The sequence below is a fragment of the Cetorhinus maximus genome, chromosome 29 (genome assembly GCF_964194155.1).
Source record: "Cetorhinus maximus chromosome 29, sCetMax3.hap1.1, whole genome shotgun sequence".
In the NCBI taxonomy this organism is placed as follows: Eukaryota; Metazoa; Chordata; class Chondrichthyes; order Lamniformes; family Cetorhinidae; genus Cetorhinus; species Cetorhinus maximus.
In genome coordinates, this window is record NC_135907.1 from 5,777,330 (window position 1) to 5,801,744 (window position 24,415).

The window sequence follows — 24,415 nt, forward strand, 5'->3', positions numbered from 1 at the left end:
GGCAGGTCACCTCTACAGGACCTGCACCAAACGCTGCCGTACTTACGCACACGCAGCCAAAGCCGACCAGGGGGAAGCAGAAGAAATGTTTTGTGTCACTCCAACCACCAAGGCCCCCAGGGAGCTCAACGGGACAAAGGAGGACACAGAGAGAGACAAGGTGGAGAAAGAGATCGAGGCAACAGAGAGCCAATCAGCAGCACTACCCCCTGTACCTCCCAGTCCTCAGGACAGCGAATCAATGGAGGAGGAGGCAGCAGTGGAAAAGCAGCAGGGGGAGTGGCGGACGGTGAAGAACAAGAACAAGAAAAGTAAGAGGGAGCGAAGAAGAAGCAAAGGCGTTTCCCAGAGAAGCGGCAAGAGGCGTCTCCCATCCGACACGGACGACAAGGGCAGCAGCTCTTCGGATGATGAAGTGCCAGGGCGGCACCGACAGAAGAGGCGGCAAAGCTCCAGGGCGTTGGAGGACGAGACAACCGTGCTCCAGAAAATTGGAGACAACAAGGAGACCAGCGCACCCCAACTTTGCCTGCAACCTGAGGAGGCCAGTGCACCACAGCCCCTGGAATCTGGGAGCAGTGAGGCAATCATCGCACCCCAGCTCCAGGAAGCCGGGAACAGCAACACCCCAGAGGGGGTGAGTTTTGGAGAAGCTTCTTCAGCAAAGGTCATCTCAAAACCCGCTCTCTACGTGAACCTCCAGATGCCACAGGAGCAGAACACGGCCAAGGAGATCTACCTCAGCCCATCCAAAGTGAAGGAATTTGAGCTCACTACGGGTATGAAGGAGCAGACTAAAGGTCTGGGACTCTCAGAGACAGTGGGTTTGGTAGGAGAATAAATGCTTTAAAATGGGTTTAAAGATTGTATCCATAAATGTGCGTAGCATTAAATCTACTACGCGATGTGTTGCGACCTTGGACTACCTAGCCAAGGTCAAAGCTGACCTGTTGTTTCTGCAGGAGTGTGCGATACCGCACCTCAGCTCCTACAGGCAATGGTCACGATGGTGGTCCCACGGGCCATCGATCTGGTCGGGCGGAAACGACTCTCGTTCCTCCGGCCTGGGTATTCTGCTGCGGGGAGGCAACTTCACCGTCTCCGAGGTTAAGGAGGTGGTGGGCGGGCGACTCCTCGTACAAGAACGCTCCACTCCGGTTAATTAACGTGTATGGCCCGGCACAAGGGGCTGAGCGGCTGGAGGTTTTTCAGCAGCTCCCACTGCTGCTGGCGACCTCCAGGCCGGTCATTCTGGGCGGGGACTTCAACTGCATCATCGATACGGCTGGACGATCCTGCAGGGCCGGCAGCAGATTGGACGCTACGTCCAGATCCCTGATGGAAACAGTTAAGGATGCCAAGCTGCACGACGTCTTCAGCAACCCTGCAGACGGAGCGCAGCGTAGATACACCTGGTCGCGGCCAGACGGGTCCCTTCGTTCCAGGATAGACTTCCTCTTTGTGTCCCGTGCATTCACAGTCAGATCCACCGAGGTCAAGCCGGTGTTCTTCTCTGACCACTGCCTCCTACTGGCGGACTGCCACTTGGAGGAAGACCTGAGGGTGGGCAGGGGGGCATGGAAGCTAAATGTGCAACTGCTGACCCCAGAGAACATTGAGGAGCTCAAGAGGGATTACAAAGGTTGGAGAACCGTGAAACCCCTCTTTGAGTCCCTGACACACTGGTGGGAAGTGATCAAGGGAAGCATCAAGAGGTTTTTCATCCGCAAAGGCACCCAGAAAGCTAGAAAGGAACAGAGGGAAATGTCCCGACTCCAGGAAAAGATGCAGAATCTGCTCCGGCTGCAGTCGATGGGGGTCGATGTCAAGGAGGAGCTCCAAGAGGTGAAGGGCCAGCAAGCCTCGCACTTTGCCTCGGAGGCCTCCAAGATCATCTTCCGTTCCAGAGTCCGCTCCGTGGAGCAGGATGAGACGTGCTCACGTTTCTTCTTCCAAAAGGTACACAGAGAGCGCTCTGTGATCAGCAGCCTGAAGGAAGAAGACGGCTCAGTAAAGTCATCACGGTCCGACATTCTGAGGATCAGCAAATCCTTTTATGCCGGACTGTATGACGTGAAGCCCACGGACAGCACGGCCTCCCAGTCCTTCCTGTCCTCTATCACGGAGGTCTTAGACCACAGTACGGGGGAGAGCCTGGACAAACCGCTAACTCCTGAGGAACTGACTAAGGCCCTCGAGTCCTTCGAGAAGAGTAAAACCCCCGGAAGCGACGGCTTGCCGGCGGAGTTGTATTCGGCTCTGTGGGACTTGATCGGCCCAGACCTGCTAGAAGTGTACGAGAGTATGCTCCTGGCCGGCAGCATGTCAGAATCCATGAGGAAAGGCATCATCACCCTCATCTACAAGCACAAGGGGGAAAGGGAGGAAATTAGAAATTGGCGACCCATTTCACTGTTGAATATGGACTATAAGATTCTGTCCAAGGTCATCGCCAACCGGGTCAAATCCGCTCTGGAATTGGTGATTCACCCTGACCAGACCTGCTCTGTGCCAGGCAGGAAGATCTCTGACAGCCTGGCGCTGCTCAGGGATACGATTGCCTATGTACAGGACAGGGGTGTGGATACCTGCCTCATCAGCTTGGATCAGGAGAAGGCCTTTGACAGAATATCGCACACCTACATGGGGGATGTGCTCTCCAAAATGGGCTTTGGGGAGGGAATTCGAAATTGGATCCAACTGCTCTACACTAACATCAGTAGCGCAGTCTCAATCAATGGGTGGGAAACAGATAGCTTCCCGATCAAATCTGGAGTCAGGCAGGGCTGTCCTCTCTCGCCTGTCCTTTTCGTGTGCTGCATAGAACCCTTTGCCGAGTCCATCAGGAAGGATCCGGGCATAAGAGGAGTGACGATCCCAGGCAGTGGAGGCACTCAGGTAAAAGCCTCCCTGTACATGGACGACGTCGCTGTCTTCTGCTCGGATCCGCTGTCGGTGCGCAGACTGATGCACATCTGCGACCAGTTCGAACTGGCCTCGGGAGCCAAGGTAAATCGTGGGAAGAGCGAGGCCATGTTCTTTGGGAACTGGGCTGACCGATCCTTTGTCCCCTTCACTGTCAGGGCTGACGGCCTGAAGGTGCTGGGGATATGGTTCGGAGGGACCGGGGCATGCGTTAGAAACTGGAAGGAGCGAGTGGCTATGGTGAAGAGGAAACTGGGCATGTGGGATCGACGCTCCCTCTCCATTGCGGGTAAGAACCTGGTCATCAGGTGTGAGGTACTCTCGCTGTTGCTGTACGTGGCGCAGGTCTGGCCCATTCCAGACTCCTGCGCGACGGCGATCACTCGAGCCATCTTCCGCTTTATCTGGAGGTCGAAAATGGATCGTGTCCGCAGGGACGCGATGTACAAGCCTCTAGATAAAGGGGGAAAAAACGTGCCCAACATCGCCCTCATACTGATGGCCACCTTTGTGTGCGGCTGCATCAAGCGGTGCGTAGACCCTCAGTACGCAAACACCAAGTGTCACTACGTGCTGAGGTTCTACCTGTCCCCGGTGTTGCGAAGGATGGGTCTGGCCACGCTGCCGCGGAACGCTCCAAGTAGTTGGACCGTGCCGTACCACCTGTCCCTGGTGGAAAAATTTATGCAGAAAAACACCTTTGACCACAAGTCCATCAGGCAGTGGTCAGCACGTAACGTCCTAGAGGCCCTGAGGGAAAAGGAGAGGGTGGACCCTGTGGGATGGTTCCCCGAGCAGACTGTCAAAGTCATTTGGCAGAATGCCTCATCGCCAGAACTTTCCAACAAGCACCAAGACGTAGCTTGGCTGGTGGTGAGAAAGGCCCTCCCCGTCAGATCCTTCCTACACGCCAGGAAGCTCACCCCCTCTGCACGTTGCCCTCGAGGTGGCTGTGGTGGGGAAGAGACCGTTGTCAACCTCCTTGTGGATTGTGCCTTAGCAAAGAAAGTCTGGAGAGAGATGCAGTGGTTGCTGTCGAGGTTCATCCCGAGCAGTTCTGTGACACAGGACTCTGTGCTCTACGGGCTGTTCCCAGGGACACACACCGAGACAAACATCAGCTGCAGCTGGAGGATCATCAACTCGGTGAAAGAGGCGCTTTGGTCTGCCCGAAACTTGTTGGTCTTCCAGCACAAAGAGTTGTCCCCGACCGATTGTTGCGGACTGGCACAATCCAAAGTCCAGGACTACGTGCTGAGGGACGCACTACAGCTTGGGGCAGCTGCCGCAAAGGCGCAATGGGGAAGGGTCGCTGTCTAAGACCTTTCTACCACAGCGCACCGAGAGACTGGGAACTGTTTAGAGCCCCTCGGGCTGTACAGATCAAAATGAAAGGCTGTAAATGATTGTAATATTGTTTGTACTGATGCACCTGGTGATACATTTTGTAAAAGTTTAACCTGCATTGTACCCTTGTAATGTTGTTTTTGAAATGGTTTTGAATGCGATTGAAGATATTTTATGAATAAAGTATATTTTTACAAAAAAAAAAAAAAATCTGTTCTTATCAGTTTAGGCAGCTGCCGCAAAGGCGCAATGGGGAAGGGTCGCTGTCTAAGACCTTTCTACCACAGCGCACCGAGAGACTGGGAACTGTTTAGAGCCCCTGGGGCTGTACAGATCAAAATGAAAGGCTGTAAATGATTGTAATATTGTTTGTACTGATGCACCTGGTGATACATTTTGTAAAAGTTTAACCTGGATTGTACCCTTGTAATGTTGTTTTTGGAATGGTTTGGAATGTGATTGAAGATATTTTATGAATAAAGTATATTTTTACAAAAAAAAAAAAATCTGTTCTTATCAGTTTAATATCTGATACGTCCCTTATCTGGGGACCATATATTAAATTGATTTTTGGAGCAGGGAGATGGAATAGGGGCTTGCTCCGTCCACTCCACGCATCGACCCGGTATTGCAGTATCTCTGGGAATGGTGCACCACCCCTTTCCAGGGGATTTTCAATGCTAAAAATAGTTTTCTTACAAACATCTGCTTTCTTTACTTTTCAACATGCACATCTTTCAAAACACAACTTTCTTTCTTTCTCATCGCTTCTCGGCCTTTTGGCTAAGATCAAGTAATGCAGGGGCGACACCATGGTCCTGCCAAGGCAAGGTCGGGATGGAAGGGCGATAACCAATCGCAATCCAAATCCATACCGTGGGTTACCTATCACCGTCCGAGTCACGGTGAACCACAGCGAAGGAGGATCACCTATGGATCGGGGCTTCTTCACCAGGAGGATCCTGTTGAAGGCGTGCGGCTTCCAAGCTACGGAGATCTTCACCCTGCACGACTCCCGCAAAGGCGGTTATTTTGACGTCACGTTCAAGCGGGTGGCAGACTGCGTCCGGCTCCTGAGGGTGTTCGAGGAGAAGAGAGACCTGCCGGAGATGAAGATCCTGACGGCGGAGCCGCACTTTTCTCTGCCGTTGCAACGGGAACGTGAGGTGATGGTGCATGTGTACAACCCCTTCGTCCCTGTCGCCGACGTGGTCACCTTCCTCACCAGGTACTTCGATAAGGTGGGCAGCGGCACCGAGATTCGAGACGACTTGGGGATCTGGACAGGCAAACGCCTGTTTAAGGTCACGCTAAAGACCGACGGTAAGGGAGCCATTTTCCACCCTCCCTCCAGTTTCGCCATCGGGGGAAACCGGGGCTACCTGGTCTACGCTGGGCAACCCAAGCATTGTCGCTCATGCGGCAAGGCTGGTCATGTGGCGGCCAACTGCAGCGCCTCCCTCTGCAAGATCTGCAAACAGGAAGGGCACCAGACAAAAGACTGCAAACAGGCCAAGTGCTGCAACCTGTGTGGCGAGGCAAGTCACCTCTACAGGACCTGCCCCAAACGCTGCCGTACTTACGCACAGGCAGCCAAAGCCGACCAGGGGGAAGCAGAAGAAATGTTTCGTGTCACTCCAACCACCAAGGCCCCCAGGGAGCTCAACGGGACAAAGGAGGACACAGAGAGAGACAAGGTGGAGAAAGAGATTGAGGCAACAGAGAGCCAATCAACAGCACTACCCCCTGTACCTCCCAGTCCTCAGGACAGCGAATCAATGGAGGAGGAGGCAGCAGTGGAAAAGCAGCAGGGGGAGTGGCGGACGGTGAAGAACAAGAAAAGTAAGAGGGAGCGAAGAAGAAGCAAAGGCGTTTCCCAGAGAAGCGGCAAGAGGCGTCTCCCATCCGACACGGATGACAAGGGCAGCAGCTCATCGGATGATGAAGTGCCAGAGCGGCACCGACAGAAGAGGCGGCAAAGCTCCAGGGCCTTGGAGGACGAGACACCCGAGCTCCAGAAAATTGGAGACAACAAGGAGATCAGCGCACCCCAACTTTGCCTGCAACCTGAGGAGGCCAGTGCACCACAGCCCCTGGAATCTGGGAGCAGTGAGGCAATCATCGCACCCCAGCTCCAGGAAGCCGGGAACAGCAACACCCCAGAGGGGGTGAGTTTTGGAGAAGCTTCTCCAGCAAAGGTCATCTCAAAACCCGCTCTCTACGTGAACCTCCAGATGCCACCGGAGCAGAACACGGCCAAGGAGATCTACCTCAGCCCATCCAAAGTGAAGGAATTTGAGCTCACTACGGGTATGAAGGAGCAGACTAAAGGTCTGGGACTCTCAGAGACAGTGGGTTTGGTAGGAGAATAAATGCTTTAAAATGGGTTTAAAGATTGTATCCATAAATGTGCGTAGCATTAAATCTACTACGCGATGTGTTGCGACCTTGGACTACCTAGCCAAGGTCAAAGCTGACCTTTTGTTTCTGCAGGAGTGTGCGATACCGCACCTCAGCTCCTACAGGCAATGGTCACGATGGTGGTCCCACGGGCCATCGATCTGGTCGGGCGGAAACGACTCTCGTTCCTCCGGCCTGGGTATTCTGCTGCGGGGAGGCAACTTCACCGTCTCCGAGGTCAAGGAGGTGGTGGGCGGGCGACTCCTGGTAGCAGACGTAATGTACAAGAACGCTCCACTCCGGTTAATTAACGTGTATGGCCCGGCACAAGGGGCTGAGCGGCTGGAGGTTTTTCAGCAGCTCCCACTGCTGCTGGCGACCTCCAGGCCGGTCATTCTGGGCGGGGACTTCAACTGCATCATCGATGCGGCTGGACGATCCGGCAGGGCCGGAAGCAGATTGGACGCTACGTCCAGATCCCTGATGGAAACAGTTAAGAATGCCAAGCTGCACGACGTCTTCAGCAACCCTGCAGACGGAGCGCAGCGTAGATACACCTGGTCGCGGCCAGACGGGTCCATTCGTTCCAGGATAGACTTCCTCTTTGTGTCCCGTGCATTCACCGTCAGATCCACCGAGGTCAAGCCGGTGTTCTTCTCTGACCACTGCCTCCTACTGGCGGACTGCCACTTGGAGAAGGACCTGAGGGTGGGCAGGGGGGCATGGAAGCTAAATGTGCAACTGCTGACCCCAGAGAACATTGAGGAGCTCAAGAGGGATTACAAAGGTTGGAGAACCGTGAAACCCCTCTTTGAGTCCCTGACACACTGGTGGGAAGTGATCAAGGGAAGCATCAAGAGGTTTTTCATCCTCAAAGGCACCCAGAAAGCTAGAAAGGAACAGAGGGAAATGTCCCGACTTCAGAAAAAGATGCAGAATCTGCTCCGGCTGCAGTCGATGGGGGTCGATGTCAAGGAGGAGCTCCAAGAGGTAAAGGGCCAGCAAGCCTCGCACTTTGCCTCGGAGGCCTCCAAGATCATCTTCCGTTCCAGAGTCCGCTCCGTGGAGCAGGATGAGACGTGCTCACGTTTCTTCTTCCAAAAGGTACACAGAGAGCACTCTGTGATCAGCAGCCTGAAGGAAGAAGACGGCTCAGTAAAGTCATCCCGGTCCGACATTCTGAGGATCAGCAAATCCTTTTATGCCGGACTGTATGACGTGAAGCCCACGGACAGCACAGCCTCCCAGTCCTTCCTGTCCTCTATCACGGAGGTCTTAGACCACAGTACGCGGGAGAGCCTAGACAAACCGCTAACTCCTGAGGAACTGAATAAGGCCCTCGAGTCCTTTGAGAAGAGTAAAACTCCCGGAAGCGACGGCTTGCCGGCGGAGTTGTATTCGGCTCTGTGGGACTTGATCGGCCCAGACCTGCTAGGGGTGTACGAGAGTATGCTCCTGGCCGGTAGTATGTCAGAATCCATGAGGAAGGGCATCATCACCCTCATCTACAAGCACAAGGGGGAAAGGGAGGAAATTAGAAATTGGCGACCCATTTCACTGTTGAATATGGACTATAAGATTCTGTCCAAGGTCATCGCCAATCGGGTCAAATCCGCTCTGGAATTGGTGATTCACCCTGACCAGACCTGCCAGGCAGGAAGATCTCTGACAGCCTGGCGCTGCTCAGGGATACGATTGCCTATGTACAGGACAGGGGTGTGGATACCTGCCTCATCAGCTTGGATCAGGAGAAGGCCTTTGACAGAATATCGCACACCTACATGGGGGATGTGCTCTCCAAAATGGGCTTTGGGGGGGAATTCGAAATTGGATCCAACTGCTCTACACTAACATCAGTAGCGCAGTCTCAATCAATGGGTGGGAAACAGATAGCTTTCCGATTAAATCTGGAGTCAGGCAGGGCTGTCCGCTCTCGCCTGTCCTTTTCGTGTGCTGCATAGAACCCTTTGCCGAGTCCATCAGGAAGGATCCGGGCATAAGAGGAGTGACGATCCCAGGCAGTGGAGGCACTCAGGTAAAAGCCTCCCTGTACATGGACGACGTCGCAGTCTTCTGCTCGGATCCGCTGTCGGTGCGCAGACTGATGCACATCTGCGACCAGTTCGAACTGGCCTCGGGAGCCAAGGTAAATCGTGGGAAGAGCGAGGCCATGTTCTTTGGAAACTGGGCTGACCGATCCTTTGTCCCCTTCACTGTCAGGGCTGACGGCCTGAAGGTGCTGGGGATATGGTTCGGAGGGACCGGGGCATGCGTTAGAAACTGGAAGGAGCGAGTGGCTATGGTGAAAAGGAAACTGGGCATGTGGGAGCGACGCTCCCTCTCCATTGCGGGTAAGAACCTGGTCATCAGGTGCGAGGTACTCTCGCTGTTGCTGTACGTGGCGCAGGTCTGGCCCATTCCAGACTCCTGCGCGACGGCGATCACTCGAGCCATCTTCCGCTTTATCTGGAGGTCGAAAATGGATCGTGTCCGCAGGGACGCGATGTACAAGCCTCTAGATAAAGGGGGAAAAAACGTGCCCAACATCGCCCTCATACTGATGGCCACCTTTGTGTGCGGCTGCATCAAGCGGTGCGTAGACCCTCAGTACGCAAACACCAAGTGTCACTACGTGCTGAGGTTCTACCTGTCCCCGGTGTTGCGAAGGATGGGTCTGGCCACGCTGCCGCGGAACGCTCCAAGTAGTTGGACCGTGCCGTACCACCTGTCCCTGGTGGAAAAATTTATGCAGAAAAACACCTTTGACCACAAGTCCATCAGGCAGTGGTCAGCACGTAACGTCCTAGAGGCCCTGAGGGATAAGGAGAGGGTGGACCCTGTGGGATGGTTCCCCGAGCAGACTGTCAAAGTCATTTGGCAGAATGCCTCATCGCCAGAACTTTCCAACAAGCACCAAGACGTAGCTTGGCTGGTGGTGAGAAAGGCCCTCCCCGTCAGATCCTTCCTACACGCCAGGAGGCTCACCCCCTCTGCACGTTGCCCTCGAGGTGGCTGTGGTGGGGAAGAGACCGTTGTTCACCTCCTTGTGGATTGTGCCTTTGCAAAGAAAGTCTGGAGAGAGATGCAGTGGTTGCTGTCGAGGTTCATCCCGAGCAGTTCTGTGACACAGGACTCTGTGCTCTACGGGCTGTTCCCAGGGACACACACCGAGACAAACATCAACTGCAGCTGGAGGATCATCAACTCGGTGAAAGAGGCGCTTTGGTCTGCCCGAAACTTGTTGGTCTTCCAGCACAAAGAGTTGTCCCCGACCGATTGTTGCGGACTGGCACAATCCAAAGTCCAGGACTACGTGCTGAGGGACGCACTAAAGCTTGGGGCAGCTGCCGCAAAGGCGCAATGGGGAAGGGTCGCTGTCTAAGACCTTTCTACCACAGCGCACCGAGAGACTGGGAACTGTTTGGAGCCCCTCGGGCTGTACAGATCAAAATGAAAGGCTGTAAATGACTGTAATATTGTTTGTACTGATGCACCTGGTGATACATTTTGTAAAAGTTTAACCTGGATTGTACCCTTGTAATGTTGTTTTTGAAATGGTTTGGAATGTGATTGAAGATATTTTATGAATAAAGTATATTTGTAGAAAAAAAAAAATCTGTTCTTATCAGTTTAATATCTGATACGTCCCTTATCTGGGGACCATATATTAAATTGATTTTTGGAGCAGGGAGATGGAATAGGGGCTTGCTCCGTCCACTCCACGCATCGACCCGGTATTGCAGTATCTCTGGGAATGGTGCACCACCCCTTTCCAGGGGATTTTCAATGCTAAAAATAGTTTTCTTACAAACATCTGCTTTCTTTACTTTTCAACATGCACATCTTTCAAAACACAACTTTCTTTCTTTCTCATCGCTTCTCGGCCTTTTGGCTAACATCAAGTGTTGCAGGGGCGACACCATGGTCCTGCCAAGGCAAGGTCGGGATGGAAGGGCGATAACCAATCGCAATCCAAATCCATACCGTGGGCTACCTATCACCGTCCGAGTCACGGTGAACCACAGCGAAGGAGGATCACCTATGGATCGGGGCTTCTTCACCAGGAGGATCCTGTTGAAGGCGTGCGGCTTCCAAGCTACGGAGATCTTCACCCTGCACGACTCCCGCAAAGGCGGTTATTTTGACGTGACGTTCAAGCGGGTGGCAGACTGCGTCCGGCTCCTGAGGGTGTTCGAGGAGAAGAGAGACCTGCCGGAGATGAAGATCCTGACGGCGGAGCCGCACTTTTCTCTGCCGTTGCAACGGGAACGAGAGGTGATGGTGCATGTGTACAACCCCTTCGTCCCTGTCGCCGACGTGGTCACCTTCCTCACCAGGTACTTCGATAAGGTGGGGAGCGGCACCGAGATTCGAGACGACTTGGGGATCTGGACAGGCAAACGCCTGTTTAAGGTCACGCTAAAGACCGACGGTAAGGGAGCCATTTTCCACCCTCCCTCCAGTTTCGCCATCGGGGGAAACCGGGGCTACCTGGTCTACGCTGGGCAACCCAAGCATTGTCGCTCATGCGGCAAGGCTGGTCATGTGGCGGCCAACTGCAGCGCCTCCCTCTGCAAGATCTGCAAACAGGAAGGGCACCAGACAAAAGACTGCAAACAGGCCAAGTGCTGCAACCTGTGTGGCGAGGCAGGTCACCTCTACAGGACCTGCACCAAACGCTGCCGTACTTACGCACACGCAGCCAAAGCCGACCAGGGGGAAGCAGAAGAAATGTTTCGTGTCACTCCAACCACCAAGGCCCCCAGGGAGCTCAACGGGACAAAGGAGGACACAGAGAGAGACAAGGTGGAGAAAGAGATCGAGGCAACAGAGAGCCAATCAGCAGCACTACCCCCTGTACCTCCCAGTCCTCAGGACAGCGAATCAATGGAGGAGGAGGCAGCAGTGGAAAAGCAGCAGGGGGAGTGGCGGACGGTGAAGAACAAGAACAAGAAAAGTAAGAGGGAGCGAAGAAGAAGCAAAGGCGTTTCCCAGAGAAGCGGCAAGAGGCGTCTCCCATCCGACACGGACGACAAGGGCAGCAGCTCTTCGGATGATGAAGTGCCAGGGCGGCACCGACAGAAGAGGCGGCAAAGCTCCAGGGCGTTGGAGGACGAGACAACCGTGCTCCAGAAAATTGGAGACAACAAGGAGACCAGCGCACCCCAACTTTGCCTGCAACCTGAGGAGGCCAGTGCACCACAGCCCCTGGAATCTGGGAGCAGTGAGGCAATCATCGCACCCCAGCTCCAGGAAGCCGGGAACAGCAACACCCCAGAGGGGGTGAGTTTTGGAGAAGCTTCTTCAGCAAAGGTCATCTCAAAACCCGCTCTCTACGTGAACCTCCAGATGCCACCGGAGCAGAACACGGCCAAGGAGATCTACCTCAGCCCATCCAAAGTGAAGGAATTTGAGCTCACTACGGGTATGAAGGAGCAGACTAAAGGTCTGGGACTCTCAGAGACAGTGGGTTTGGTAGGAGAATAAATGCTTTAAAATGGGTTTAAAGATTGTATCCATAAATGTGCGTAGCATTAAATCTACTACGCGATGTGTTGCGACCTTGGACTACCTAGCCAAGGTCAAAGCTGACCTGTTGTTTCTGCAGGAGTGTGCGATACCGCACCTCAGCTCCTACAGGCAATGGTCACGATGGTGGTCCCACGGGCCATCGATCTGGTCGGGCGGAAACGACTCTCGTTCCTCCGGCCTGGGTATTCTGCTGCGGGGAGGCAACTTCACCGTCTCCGAGGTCAAGGAGGTGGTGGGCGGGCGACTCCTCGTAGCAGACGTAATGTACAAGAACGCTCCACTCCGGTTAATTAACGTGTATGGCCCGGCACAAGGGGCTGAGCGGCTGGAGGTTTTTCAGCAGCTCGCACTGCTGCTGGCGACCTCCAGGCCGGTCATTCTGGGCGGGGACTTCAACTGCATCATCGATGCGGCTGGACGATCCGGCAGGGCCGGAAGCAGATTGGACGCTACGTCCAGATCCCTGATGGAAACAGTTAAGGATGCCAAGCTGCACGACGTCTTCAGCAACCCTGCAGACGGAGCGCAGCGTAGATACACCTGGTCGCGGCCAGACGGGTCCATTCGTTCCAGGATAGACTTCCTGTTTGTGTCCCGTGCATTCACAGTCAGATCCACCGAGGTCAAGCCGGTGTTCTTCTCTGACCACTGCCTCCTACTGGCGGACTGCCACTTGGAGACGGACCTGAGGGTGGGCAGGGGGACATGGAAGCTAAATGTGCAACTGCTGACCCCAGAGAACATTGAGGAGCTCAAGAGGGATTACAAAGGTTGGAGAACCGTGAAACCCCTCTTTGAGTCCCTGACACACTGGTGGGAAGCGATCAAGGGAAGCATCAAGAGGTTTTTCATCCGCAAAGGCACCCAGAAAGCTAGAATGGAACAGAGGGAAATGTCCCGACTCCAGAAAAAGATGCAGAATCTGCTCCGGCTGCAGTCGATGGGGGTCGATGTCAAGGAGGAGCTCCAAGAGGTGAAGGGCCAGCAAGCCTCGCACTTTGCCTCGGAGGCCTCCAAGATCATCTTCCGTTCCAGGGTCCGCTCCGTGGAGCAGGATGAGACGTGCTCACGTTTCTTCTTCCAAAAGGTACACAGAGAGCGCTCTGTGATCAGCAGCCTGAAGGAAGAAGACGGCTCAGTAAAGTCATCACGGTCCGACATTCTGAGGATCAGCAAATCCTTTTATGCCGGACTGTATGACGTGAAGCCCACGGACAGCACGGCCTCCCAGTCCTTCCTGTCCTCTATCACGGAGGTCTTAGACCACAGTACGCGGGAGAGCCTAGACAAACCGCTAACTCCTGATGAACTGACTAAGGCCCTCGAGTCCTTCGAGAAGAGTAAAACCCCCGGAAGCGACGGCTTGCCGGCGGAGTTGTATTCGGCTCTGTGGGACTTGATCGGCCCAGACCTGCTAGAAGTGTACGAGAGTATGCTCCTGGCCGGCAGCATGTCAGAATCCATGAGGAAAGGCATCATCACCCTCATCTACAAGCACAAGGGGGAAAGGGAGGAAATTAGAAATTGGCGACCCATTTCACTGTTGAATGTGGACTATAAGATTCTGTCCAAGGTCATCGCCAATCGGGTCAAATCCGCTCTGGAATTGGTGATTCACCCTGACCAGACCTGCTCTGTGCCGGGCAGGAAGATCTCTGACAGCCTGGCGCTGCTCAGGGATACGATTGCCTATGTACAGGACAGGGGTGTGGATACCTGCCTCATCAGCTTGGATCAGGAGAAGGCCTTTGACAGAATATCGCACACCTACATGGGGGATGTGCTCTCCAAAATGGGCTTTGGGGAGGGAATTCGAAATTGGATCCAACTGCTCTACACTAACATCAGTAGCGCAGTCTCAATCAATGGGTGGGAAACAGATAGCTTTCCGATTAAATCAGGAGTCAGGCAGGGCTGCCCTCTCTCGCCTGTCCTTTTCGTGTGTTGCATAGAACCCTTTGCCGAGTCCATCAGGAAGGATCCGGGCATTAGAGGAGTTACGATCCCAAGCAGTGGAGGCACTCAGATCAAAGCCTCCCTGTACATGGACGATGTCGCCGTCTTCTGTTCTGATCCGCTGTCGGTGTGCAGACTGATCCACATCTGCGACCAGTTCGAACTGGACTCGGGAGCCAAGGTAAATCGTGGGAAGAGCGAGGCCGTCTTCTTTGGGAACTGGGCTGACCGATCCTTTGTCCCCTTCACCGTCAGTGCTGACGGCCTGAAGGTGCTGGGGATATGGTTCAGAGGGACCGGGGTATGCGTTAGAAACTGGAAGGATCCAGTGTCTATGGTGAAAAGGAAACTGGGAATCTGGGAGCGACGCTTCCTCTCCGTTGCGGGTAAGAACCTGGTCATCAGGTGTGAGGCACTCTCGCTGTTGCTGTACATGGCGCAGGTCTGGCCCATTCCAGACTGCTGCGCGACGGCGATCACCCGAGCCATCTTCCGCTTTATCTGGAGGTCGAAAATGGATCGTGTCCGCAGGGACGCGCTGTATAAGCCTCTAGATAAAGGGGGAATAAACGTGCCCAACATCGCCCTCACACTGATGGCCACCTTTGTGTGCGGCTGTATCAAGCTGTGCGTAGACCCTCGGTACGCAAACACCAGGTGTCACTACGTGCTGAGGTTCTACCTGTCCCCGGTTTAGCGAAGGATGGGTGTGGCCACGCTGCCGCGGAACGCTCCAAGTAGTTGGACCGTGCCGTACCACCTGTCCCTGGTGGAAAACTTTATGCAGAAAAACACCTTTGACCCCAAGTCCATCAGGCAGTGGTCGGCACGTAACGTCCTATAGGCCCTGCGGGGAAAGGAGATGGTGGATCCTGTGCGATGTTTCCCCGAGCAGACTGTCAAAGTCGTTTGGCAGAATGCCTCGTCTCCAGAACTTTCCAACAAGCACCAAGACGTAGCTTGGCTGGTGGTGAGAAATGCCCTCCCCGTCAGATCCTTCCTGAAGTCTCACCCTCTCTGCATGTTGACCTCGAGGTGGCTGTCGTGGGGACGAGACCGTTGTTCACCTCTTTGTGGAATGTGCGTTTGCAAAGAAGGTCTGCAGAGAGTTGCCGTGGTTTTTGTCGCGGTTCATCCCAAGCAGTTCTGTGACACAGGTCTCTGTGCTCTACGTGTTGATCCCAGGGACAGGGACGCACATCGAGACAAGCAGGTGGAGGATCATCTACTCGGTGAAAGACGCTCTTTGGTCTGCCCGAAACTTGTTGGTCTTCCAGTGCAATGAGTTGTCCCCAGCAGAGTGTTGCAGACTGGCTGGCACATTCCAAGGCCGAGGACTACGTGCTGAGGGACGCACTAAAGCTTGGGGCAGCCGCCACAAATGCGCAGTGGGGAACGGTCGCTGTCTAAGACCTTTCAGCCATAGTGCACCGAGGGACTGGGAAAGGTATGGACCCCTCGGCCTGAAAGACTCACATTGAATGTATGCAGTGAATATTACATTTATCACAATTGTATTGAAGCACCTCAGAGTGCAACATGATCTATGTAGATAACTTGAATACTATTGCACTGTCTGACTGCCTGTAATGAGCATGTTGAAATGTCTGTAATGTTCATTGATCGTATTGAAGCGTCGCAGGGTGCGACATGATCTATTTGAAAAACTGGAATATGATTGCACTTTTTGCGATGGCCATTTTGAAATGTTTTGTAATGTTCTTTCAGATATTTTATGGATAAGGTATATTTTTCCACAAAAAAACGACAACAGTTACAAAGAAAACCAACAGCAGCAACAACAGCTCTTCTCCACAGTCTGAATTAGAATTTCAGAGTCAGAAAACAGAGCAAAAAAACACGCAGCGTCCTGAAATGACAAACCTGAAATGAAAGTGTACTTAGTGTATCAAGCCTTTAAACTGCATTGCTGAAAACTCCTTCCTGCCTGCTAGTGCAACAAGATGCTGCAAAGTATATTACACAGCGAATCAGGCCTTCAGTCGTCTTGACTTGTGCAGCTCCAGTGACTTCAGGCCTCCAAAAGCAGGCCAGTATTTGAAAGGGCTCCTCTTGACAAGTGTAAGACCCTGATCAAACTAAATATTTTAATTTTCTTAACCAGTGAGATTGAACGAACCGTGATGCATGTCCAAGACAAAATAGAATATAAAGCAATGTAAAGTAAATTAATAACAAATTGAGAAAGTAAATATGGAACACAAAATATTTTAAAACTAGGGCACAGGTTAAAAACATGATCCTAATTTCTGTTGAACTGAATGAGGCGAGTCATTACAGTGCGTGACCGATTTGTTTAAGTGTGCGGGCCCATTAAACTTTTTGCACAGCCGCGCAAATTTAAAGGGGCTTATGTGGCGGTGTGTCTGTGAGGAAACCTCTCCTCATATCTTGTATCCCACTGTGAAACCGTCTTCAGCTCCCAAATTGCACTCAGACAATGTGCTACATTTGCATATTGTGCAGGAGTCGGGGGAGGGGTCATGGGGCTGCCCCTTGTCTCTGTACTTGAAATGGCAGCCAGGCAGCAACTGTAGTGCTTCCTCAAATCCAACCTGAAGAAAAGGCAAGACATGTTGGGTGCTGAGAGGGAGAAGCATTGCCACTTTAGGTTCTACTTGGATTTTACTGAGGTAAAAGGTGATTGAAAAAGTCAAGCCTTTCTCCCCTAGCAGTTACCACTGAGGACAGAAATAATACCGAGCGCTGATCTATCACCGAGCACTGAGGCCGGCCAAGGGGAGGCATCTGAAAGCTGCAGAGAGAGCAAGAAGCCAGGATGGACGACTGAGAATACTGGCTGAGATAGACAGCAAAAACTGTGACACAAGCTCAGGTAAGCGTGGTGTTTTGCAGTTCAAGTTCATCACTTTGTGACAGTATAGGTATTTTTCACTTTCCTAGGATAAGGCTGTTCCCTTTCTAGAAGTTAGAAACAGCCGTGCAGATGTATTTTCTGCGCTCCTTTGCTTGCCTGCTGAATAGGACTGATGGGAGGGGAAAAAGTGATTAAAAGAGAGCCGACATCATTGCAGGCTGGCAGATGGTGTGCTGTGCTGTGCACGCAGGTGGTTTTGTTGTTTGGCTTGTGTGTGACTTCTGGTTGAAGCTGAAAGATTTCTAAAATTTTGAAGGAAATAATCTTCGAGAAGGGGAGAAACATTTTCAACATTTTAACAGGATCTAAGGCTGTTCGCTGTGTCGTACCTGTACTTATCCTTGCTGCCACCTGCCTTCTCACTGCTGATCATCATCTTGTGTTATTATAATGATATAATGCATTGGACTTATTTACTGTGACTTCATAACATGACACATTTCCCTTCTGGTGATGTCATGCTGACATCCCGTAAAGGAAATAGACCAACAGTCAGCCCAAAAGAAGGCCCAATGCCAAGCAAAGGAAGCCCATAAACGAGGATGCTAGACAGCTCGTACAAAAGAAAGCAGGGCATCAGGAAACAACTCAACAGCAACTGACGTAGTACTCTCCAGGTTCAGTGCAGGAGAAGCACTGGAATCAGTAAAAAGTAATGCCCCTACATGTCTGAACATACAACTTAGGAGCAGGAGTAGGCCACTGGGCCCCAAGAGCCTGCTCCACTACTCAGAAGATCATGGCTGATCCGATTGTAACCTCAACCCCACATTCCTGCCTACCAGCGATAACCTTCCAACCCCGCCTTGTTAATCTATCCAGCTCTGTCTTGAAAATATTCAAAGACTCTGTTTCCACCACCTTTCGAGGAAGAGAGTTCCAAGGACTCTCTACACTCTGGGAGAAACGCTGCTGACTTTGCCTTCCCTGTAGATGTGGAAGGACTTTAGCTGCATACCTGGTCAGCTGGCAAGCTCCACAGACCGATCGGCGCTGGCTTGGAGGGCCGAAGGGCCTGTTCCTGTGCTGTACTTTTTTTTCTTCTTTGTTCTTTGACTGCTCAAGCTGAAAGCAAAGACAAAAATACAGCAGGCCTCGATCGAAGAACTCCTCTGCGCTGTGAGCTAGTTGCTCACACGGAAACTCAGCTACAAAGACTCATGGATTGTCTCTCATGCCTGTCACGTGTTCTCCCTTGTGACTGAGTGTTTCTCGAAATTTTCCATTACCTGCCAGTTACACGACACATCTAGCGCAACCGTAGACAGCGACCTTTCTCCATTACGCCTTTGCCCCAAACTTTAGTGCGTCCCTCAGCACGTAGTCCTGGACCTTGGAATGTGCCAACTCTTTGCAATGGAAGACCAACAAGTTTCGGACAGCCAAAGAGTGTCTTTCACCGAGTGGATCCTCCGGCGGTAGTTGATGTTTGTCTCGGCGTGTGTCCCTGGGAACAGCCCCTGGAGCACAGAGTCCATACCTGTGTCACGGAACTGCTCGGGATGCACCTCGACAAGAACCACGGCCACTCTCTTCAGAGTTCTGGTGATGAGGCATTCTGCCAAATGACCCTGACGGTCTGTTCGGCGAACCGTCCGCCGGAATCCACCATCTCCTTTTCCCGCAGGGCCTCTAGGGTGATACGTGCTAACCACTGCCTGATGGACTTGCGGACAAAGGTGTTTCTCTGCATAAGTTTTTCCACACGGGGCAGGTGATACGGCACTTGGAGCGTTCCGCGGCAGGGTGGCCAGACCCATCCTTCGCAACACCAGGGACAGGTAGAACCTCAGCACGTAGTGACGCTTGGTGTTTGGGTCTACACACAGCTTGATACTGCCATACACAAAGGTGGCCATCAGGATGAGGGTGATGTTGGGCATGTTTTTTCCCCCTTCATCCAGAGTTTTTTTACATCATGTCCCTGCAAACAGGATCCACTTTTGACCTCCAGATAAAGCGGAAGATGGCTGGCGTGATCGCCACAGCGCAGGAGTGAGGAATGGGCCAGACCTGCGCCACGTACAGCAACACCTGTCCCTGGTGGAAAAATTTATGCAGAAAAACACCTTTGACCACAAGTCCATCAGGCAGTGGTCAGCACGTAACGTCCTAGAGGCCCTGAGGGAAAAGGAGAGGGTGGACCCTGTGGGATGGTTCCCCGAGCAGACTGTCAAAGTCATTTGGCAGAATGCCTCATCGCCAGAACTTTCCAACAAACACCAAGACGTGGCTTGGCTGGTGGTGAGAAAGGCCCTCCCCGTCAGATCCTTCCTACACGCCAGGAGGCTCACCCCCTCTGCACGTTGCCCTCGAGGTGGCTGTGGTGGGGAAGAGACCGTTGTTCACCTCCTTGTGGATTGTGCCTTTGCAAAGAAAGTCTGGAGAGAGATGCAGTGGTTGCTGTCGAGGTTCATCCCGAGCAGTTCTGTGACACAGGACTCTGTGCTCTACGGGCTGTTCCCAGGGACACACACCGAGACAAACATCGACTGCAGCTGGAGGATCATCAACTCGGTGAAAGAGGCGCTTTGGTCTGCCCGAAACTTGTTGGTCTTCCAGCACAAAGAGTTGTCCCCGACCGATTGTTGCGGACTGGCACAATCCAAAGTCCAGGACTACGTGCTGAGGGACGCACTAAAGCTTGGGGCAGCTGCCGCAAAGGCGCAATGGGGAAGGGTCGCTGTCTAAGACCTTTCTGCCACAGCGCACCGAGAGACTGGGAACTGTTTAGAGCCCCTCGGGCTGTACAGCTCAAAATGAAAGGCTGTAAATGATTGTAATATTGTTTGTACTGATGCACCTGGTGATACATTTTGTAAACGTTTAACCTGGATTGTACCCTTGTAATGTTGTTTTTGAAATGGTTTTGAATGTGATTGAAGATATTTTATGAATAAAGTATATTTTTACAAAAAAAAAAAAAAAATCTGTTCTTATCAGTTTAATATCTGATACGTCCCTTATCTGGGGACCATATATTAAATTGATTTTTGGAGCAGGGAGATGGAATAGGGGCTTGCTCCGTCCACTCCACGCATCGACCCGGTATTGCAGTATCTCTGGGAATGGTGCACCACCCCTTTCCAGGGGATTTTCAATGCTAAAAATAGTTTTCTTACAAACATCTGCTTTCTTTACTTTTCAACATGCACATCTTTCAAAACACAACTTTCTTTCTTTCTCACTCACCCGCACCATCTACACACAAAAAACACGCACGCTCACCCAACGCTCACAGACACCACTCTCATCTCACAAACACTCTACCTCACTCATACAAAAACATCTTTCACTTGCAAATACACCTCTCAAACACTCTCTCAGCTGCACCTTTCGCCTCACAACATTTTCAACCAGCTCTCTGCTGCCGCTCCCGCCCGCTGCTGCTGCTGCTGCTGATACAGCAACAGTCAAAACTCACACCTCAAAGCTCACACACTTTACACAGCTACTCGGAAACGTCTACATCCACGTTCACACAATCCTTACACTGCACAAGGAGCCCATTCCGCCCGTCGTGACTGCACCAGCTCTCCCAATGAACATTTCACTTCGTGCCATTCTCCTGCCTTCTCCACGTAACCCAGCACATGCTTTCTTTTCAAATAATCATCTCATTCCCTCTTCAATTGAACCTGCCTCCGCCACGCTATCAGGCGGTGCATTCCAGACCCTGACCACTCGCTGCTCCTATCACTTTTGCTTCTTCTGCTAGTTACTTTAAACCTGTGCCCGCTCCTTCTCGATCCTTTCATCGGTGCAAGCAGTTTCTCCCTATCTACTCTCTCCAGATACCTCATGATTTTCAATACCTCTATCAAGTCTCCTCTCAGACTTCTTTTCCCCAAGGAATACAGTCCCAACTTCTCCAATCTTACTTCATAACTCAACTTCCTCGCCCCTGGAACCAAACTTGTAAACCTCTTCTGCACTCTCTCCAATGCCTTCACTACCCTCCTAAAATGCAAGTCAAAATGCAATCCATCAGAGTCAGCATGGCTTTATGAAGACTAAATCGTGTTTGACTAAATTGCTAGAGTTCTTTGAAGATGTGACAAGTAAAGTGGATAATGGCGATCCTGTAGATGTAGTATGTCTGGACTTCCAGAAGGCATTTGATAAGGTGCCGCACAAAAGATTAATACACAAGATAAGATCACACGCAGCTAAGGGTAATATATTTGCTTGGATAGAGCTTTGGCTAACCAACAGAAAGCAGAGAGTCAGGATAAATGGGTCTTTTGTGGATGGCAAGCTGTAACTAGTGGGGTGCCACAGGGTTCGGTCCTTGGGCCCCAACTATTTACTTGGATTCAGGAGTAGAAGGTACCATAGCTAAATTTGAAGATGACACCAAAATAGGTGGGAAAGTAAGTTGCAGTGAAGAAATGAGAAATTTACAAATGGATATGGACAGGTTAGGTGAATGGGCCAAAATTTGGCAGATGGAGTTTAACGTGGATAAGTGAGGTTAACCGGTTCAGCTCCTACAGGCAATGGTCACGGTGGTGGTCCCACGGGCCATCGATCTGGTCGGGCGGAAACGACTCTCGTTCCTCCGGCCTGGGTATTCTGCTGCGGGGAGGCAACTTCACCGTCTCCGAGGTCAAGGAGGTGGTGGGCGGGCGACTCCTCGTAGCAGACGTAATGTACAAGAACGCTCCACTCCGGTTAATTAACGTGTATGGCCCGTCACAAGGAGCTGAGCGGCTGGAGGTTTTTCAGCAGCTCCCACTGCTGCTGGCGACCTCCAGGCCGGTCATTCTGGGCGGGGACTTCAACTGCATCATCGATGCGGCTGGACGATCCGGCAGGGCCGGAAGCAGATTGGACGCTACGTCCAGATCCCTGATGGAAACAGTTAAGGATGCCAAGCTGCACGACGTCTTCAGCAACCCTGCAGACGGAGCGCAGCGTAGATACACCTGGTCGCGGCCAGACGGGTCCATTCGTTCCAGGATAGACTTCCTCTTTGTGTCCCGTGCATTCACAGTCAGATCCACCGAGGTCAAGCCGGTGTTCTTCTCTGACCACTGCCTCCTACTGGTGGTCTGCCACTTGGAGAAGGACCTGAGGGTGGGCAGGGGGGCATGGAAGCTATTCGTGCAACTGCTGACCCCAGAGAACATTGAGGAGCTCAAGAGGGCTTATGAAGGTTGGAGAACCATGAAACCCCTCTTTGAGTCCCTGACACACTGGTGGGAAGCGATCAAGGGAAACACCAAGAGGCTTTTCATCCTCAAAAGCATCCAGAAAGCTAGAAAGGAAGAGAGGGAAATGTCCCGACTCCAGAAAAAGATGCAGAATCTGCTCCGGCTGCAGTCGGTGGGGGTCGATGTCAAGGAAGAACTCCAAGAGGTGAAGAGCCAGCAAGCCTAGCCCTTTGCCTCCAAGAACATCTTCCGTTCCAGAGTCCGCTCCGTGGAGCAGGATGAGACGTGCTCACGTTTCTTCTTCCAAAAGGTACAGAGAGAGAGCTCTGTGATCAGCAGCCTGAATGAAGAAGACGGATCAGTAAAGTCAGCGCAGTCCGACATTTTGAGGATCAGCAAATCCTCTTATGCCGGATTTTATGACGTGAAGCCGACGGACAGCACGGCCTCCCAGTCCTCCTTGTCCTCTATCACGGAGGTCTTAGGCGACAGTACACGGGAGAGGCTGGACAAACCGCGAACTCCTGACGAACTGACTTAGGCCCTTGAGTCCTTCGAGAAGAGTAAATCTCCCCAGAAGCGACGGCTTGCCGGCGGAGTTGTATTGGGCTCTGTGGGACTGGATGGGCCCAGACCTGCTAGGGGTGTACGAGAGTATGCTCCTGGCCGGCAGTATGTCAGAATCCATGAGGAAAGGCATCATCACCCTCATGTACAAGCACAAGGAAGAAAGGGAGGAAATTAGAAATTGGCGACCCATTTCACTGTTGAATGTGGACTATAAGATTCTGTCCAAGGTCATCGCCAATCGGGTCAAATCCGCTCTGGAATTGGTGATACACCCTGACCAGACCTGCACTGTGCCGGGCAGGAAGATCTCTGACAGCCTGGCGCTGCTCAGGGATACGATTGCCTATGTGCAGGACAGGGGTGTGGACACCTGCCTCATCAGCCTGGATTAGGAGAAAGCCTTTGACAGAATATCGCACACCTACATGGTGGATGTGCTCTCAAAATGGGGTTTGGGGAGGGAATTCGCAATTGGATCCAGTTGGATCCTACTCTACACTAACATCAGTAGCGCAGTCTCAATCAATGGGTGGGAATCAGATAGCTTTCCAATTAAATCTGGAGTCAGGCAGGGCTGTCCTCTCTCGCCTGTTCTTTGCTGAGTCCATCAGGAAGGATCCGGGCATTAGGAGGAGTTACGATCCCAGGCAGTGGAGGCACTCAGATCAAAGCCTCCCTGTACATGGACGATGTCGCCGTCTTCTGTTCTGATCCGCTGTCGGTGTGCAGACTGATCCACATCTGCGACCAGTTCGAACTGGACTCGGGAGCCAAGGTAAATCGTGGGAAGAGCGAGGCCGTCTTCTTTGGGAACTGGGCTGACCGATCCTTTGTCCCCTTCACCGTCAGTGCTGACGGCCTGAAGGTGCTGGGGATATGGTTCAGAGGGACCGGGGTATGCGTTAGAAACTGGAAGGATCCAGTGTCTATGGTGAAAAGGAAACTGGGAATCTGGGAGCGACGCTTCCTCTCCGTTGCGGGTAAGAACCTGGTCATCAGGTGTGAGGCACTCTCGCTGTTGCTGTACATGGCGCAGGTCTGGCCCATTCCAGACTGCTGCGCGACGGCGATCACCCGAGCCATCTTCCGCTTTATCTGGAGGTCGAAAATGGATCGTGTCCGCAGGGACGCGCTGTATAAGCCTCTAGATAAAGGGGGAATAAACGTGCCCAACATCGCCCTCACACTGATGGCCACCTTTGTGTGCGGCTGTATCAAGCTGTGCGTAGACCCTCGGTACGCAAACACCAGGTGTCACTACGTGCTGAGGTTCTACCTGTCCCCGGTTTAGCGAAGGATGGGTGTGGCCACGCTGCCGCGGAACGCTCCAAGTAGTTGGACCGTGCCGTACCACCTGTCCCTGGTGGAAAACTTTATGCAGAAAAACACCTTTGACCCCAAGTCCATCAGGCAGTGGTCGGCACGTAACGTCCTATAGGCCCTGCGGGGAAAGGAGATGGTGGATCCTGTGCGATGTTTCCCCGAGCAGACTGTCAAAGTCGTTTGGCAGAATGCCTCGTCTCCAGAACTTTCCAACAAGCACCAAGACGTAGCTTGGCTGGTGGTGAGAAATGCCCTCCCCGTCAGATCCTTCCTGAAGTCTCACCCTCTCTGCATGTTGACCTCGAGG

At 52.5% G+C, this 24,415-nt stretch overlaps 1 non-coding gene and 2 pseudogenes across 1 annotated transcript; all 3 read left to right on the top strand.

Annotated features, from left to right (window-relative positions):
• Positions 1-4,755: 4,755 nt before the first annotated feature.
• On the top strand, positions 4,756-4,931 carry LOC144669721 (U2 spliceosomal RNA; annotated as a pseudogene).
• Positions 4,932-10,248: 5,317 nt separating this feature from the next.
• Positions 10,249-10,440, top strand: LOC144669796 (U2 spliceosomal RNA). Its single transcript, XR_013573746.1, has one exon. It is a non-coding gene; the product is annotated as a U2 spliceosomal RNA (small nuclear RNA).
• Positions 10,441-19,962: 9,522 nt separating this feature from the next.
• LOC144669700 (U2 spliceosomal RNA) lies at positions 19,963-20,141 on the top strand (annotated as a pseudogene).
• The last annotated feature ends 4,274 nt before the right edge of the window (positions 20,142-24,415 follow it).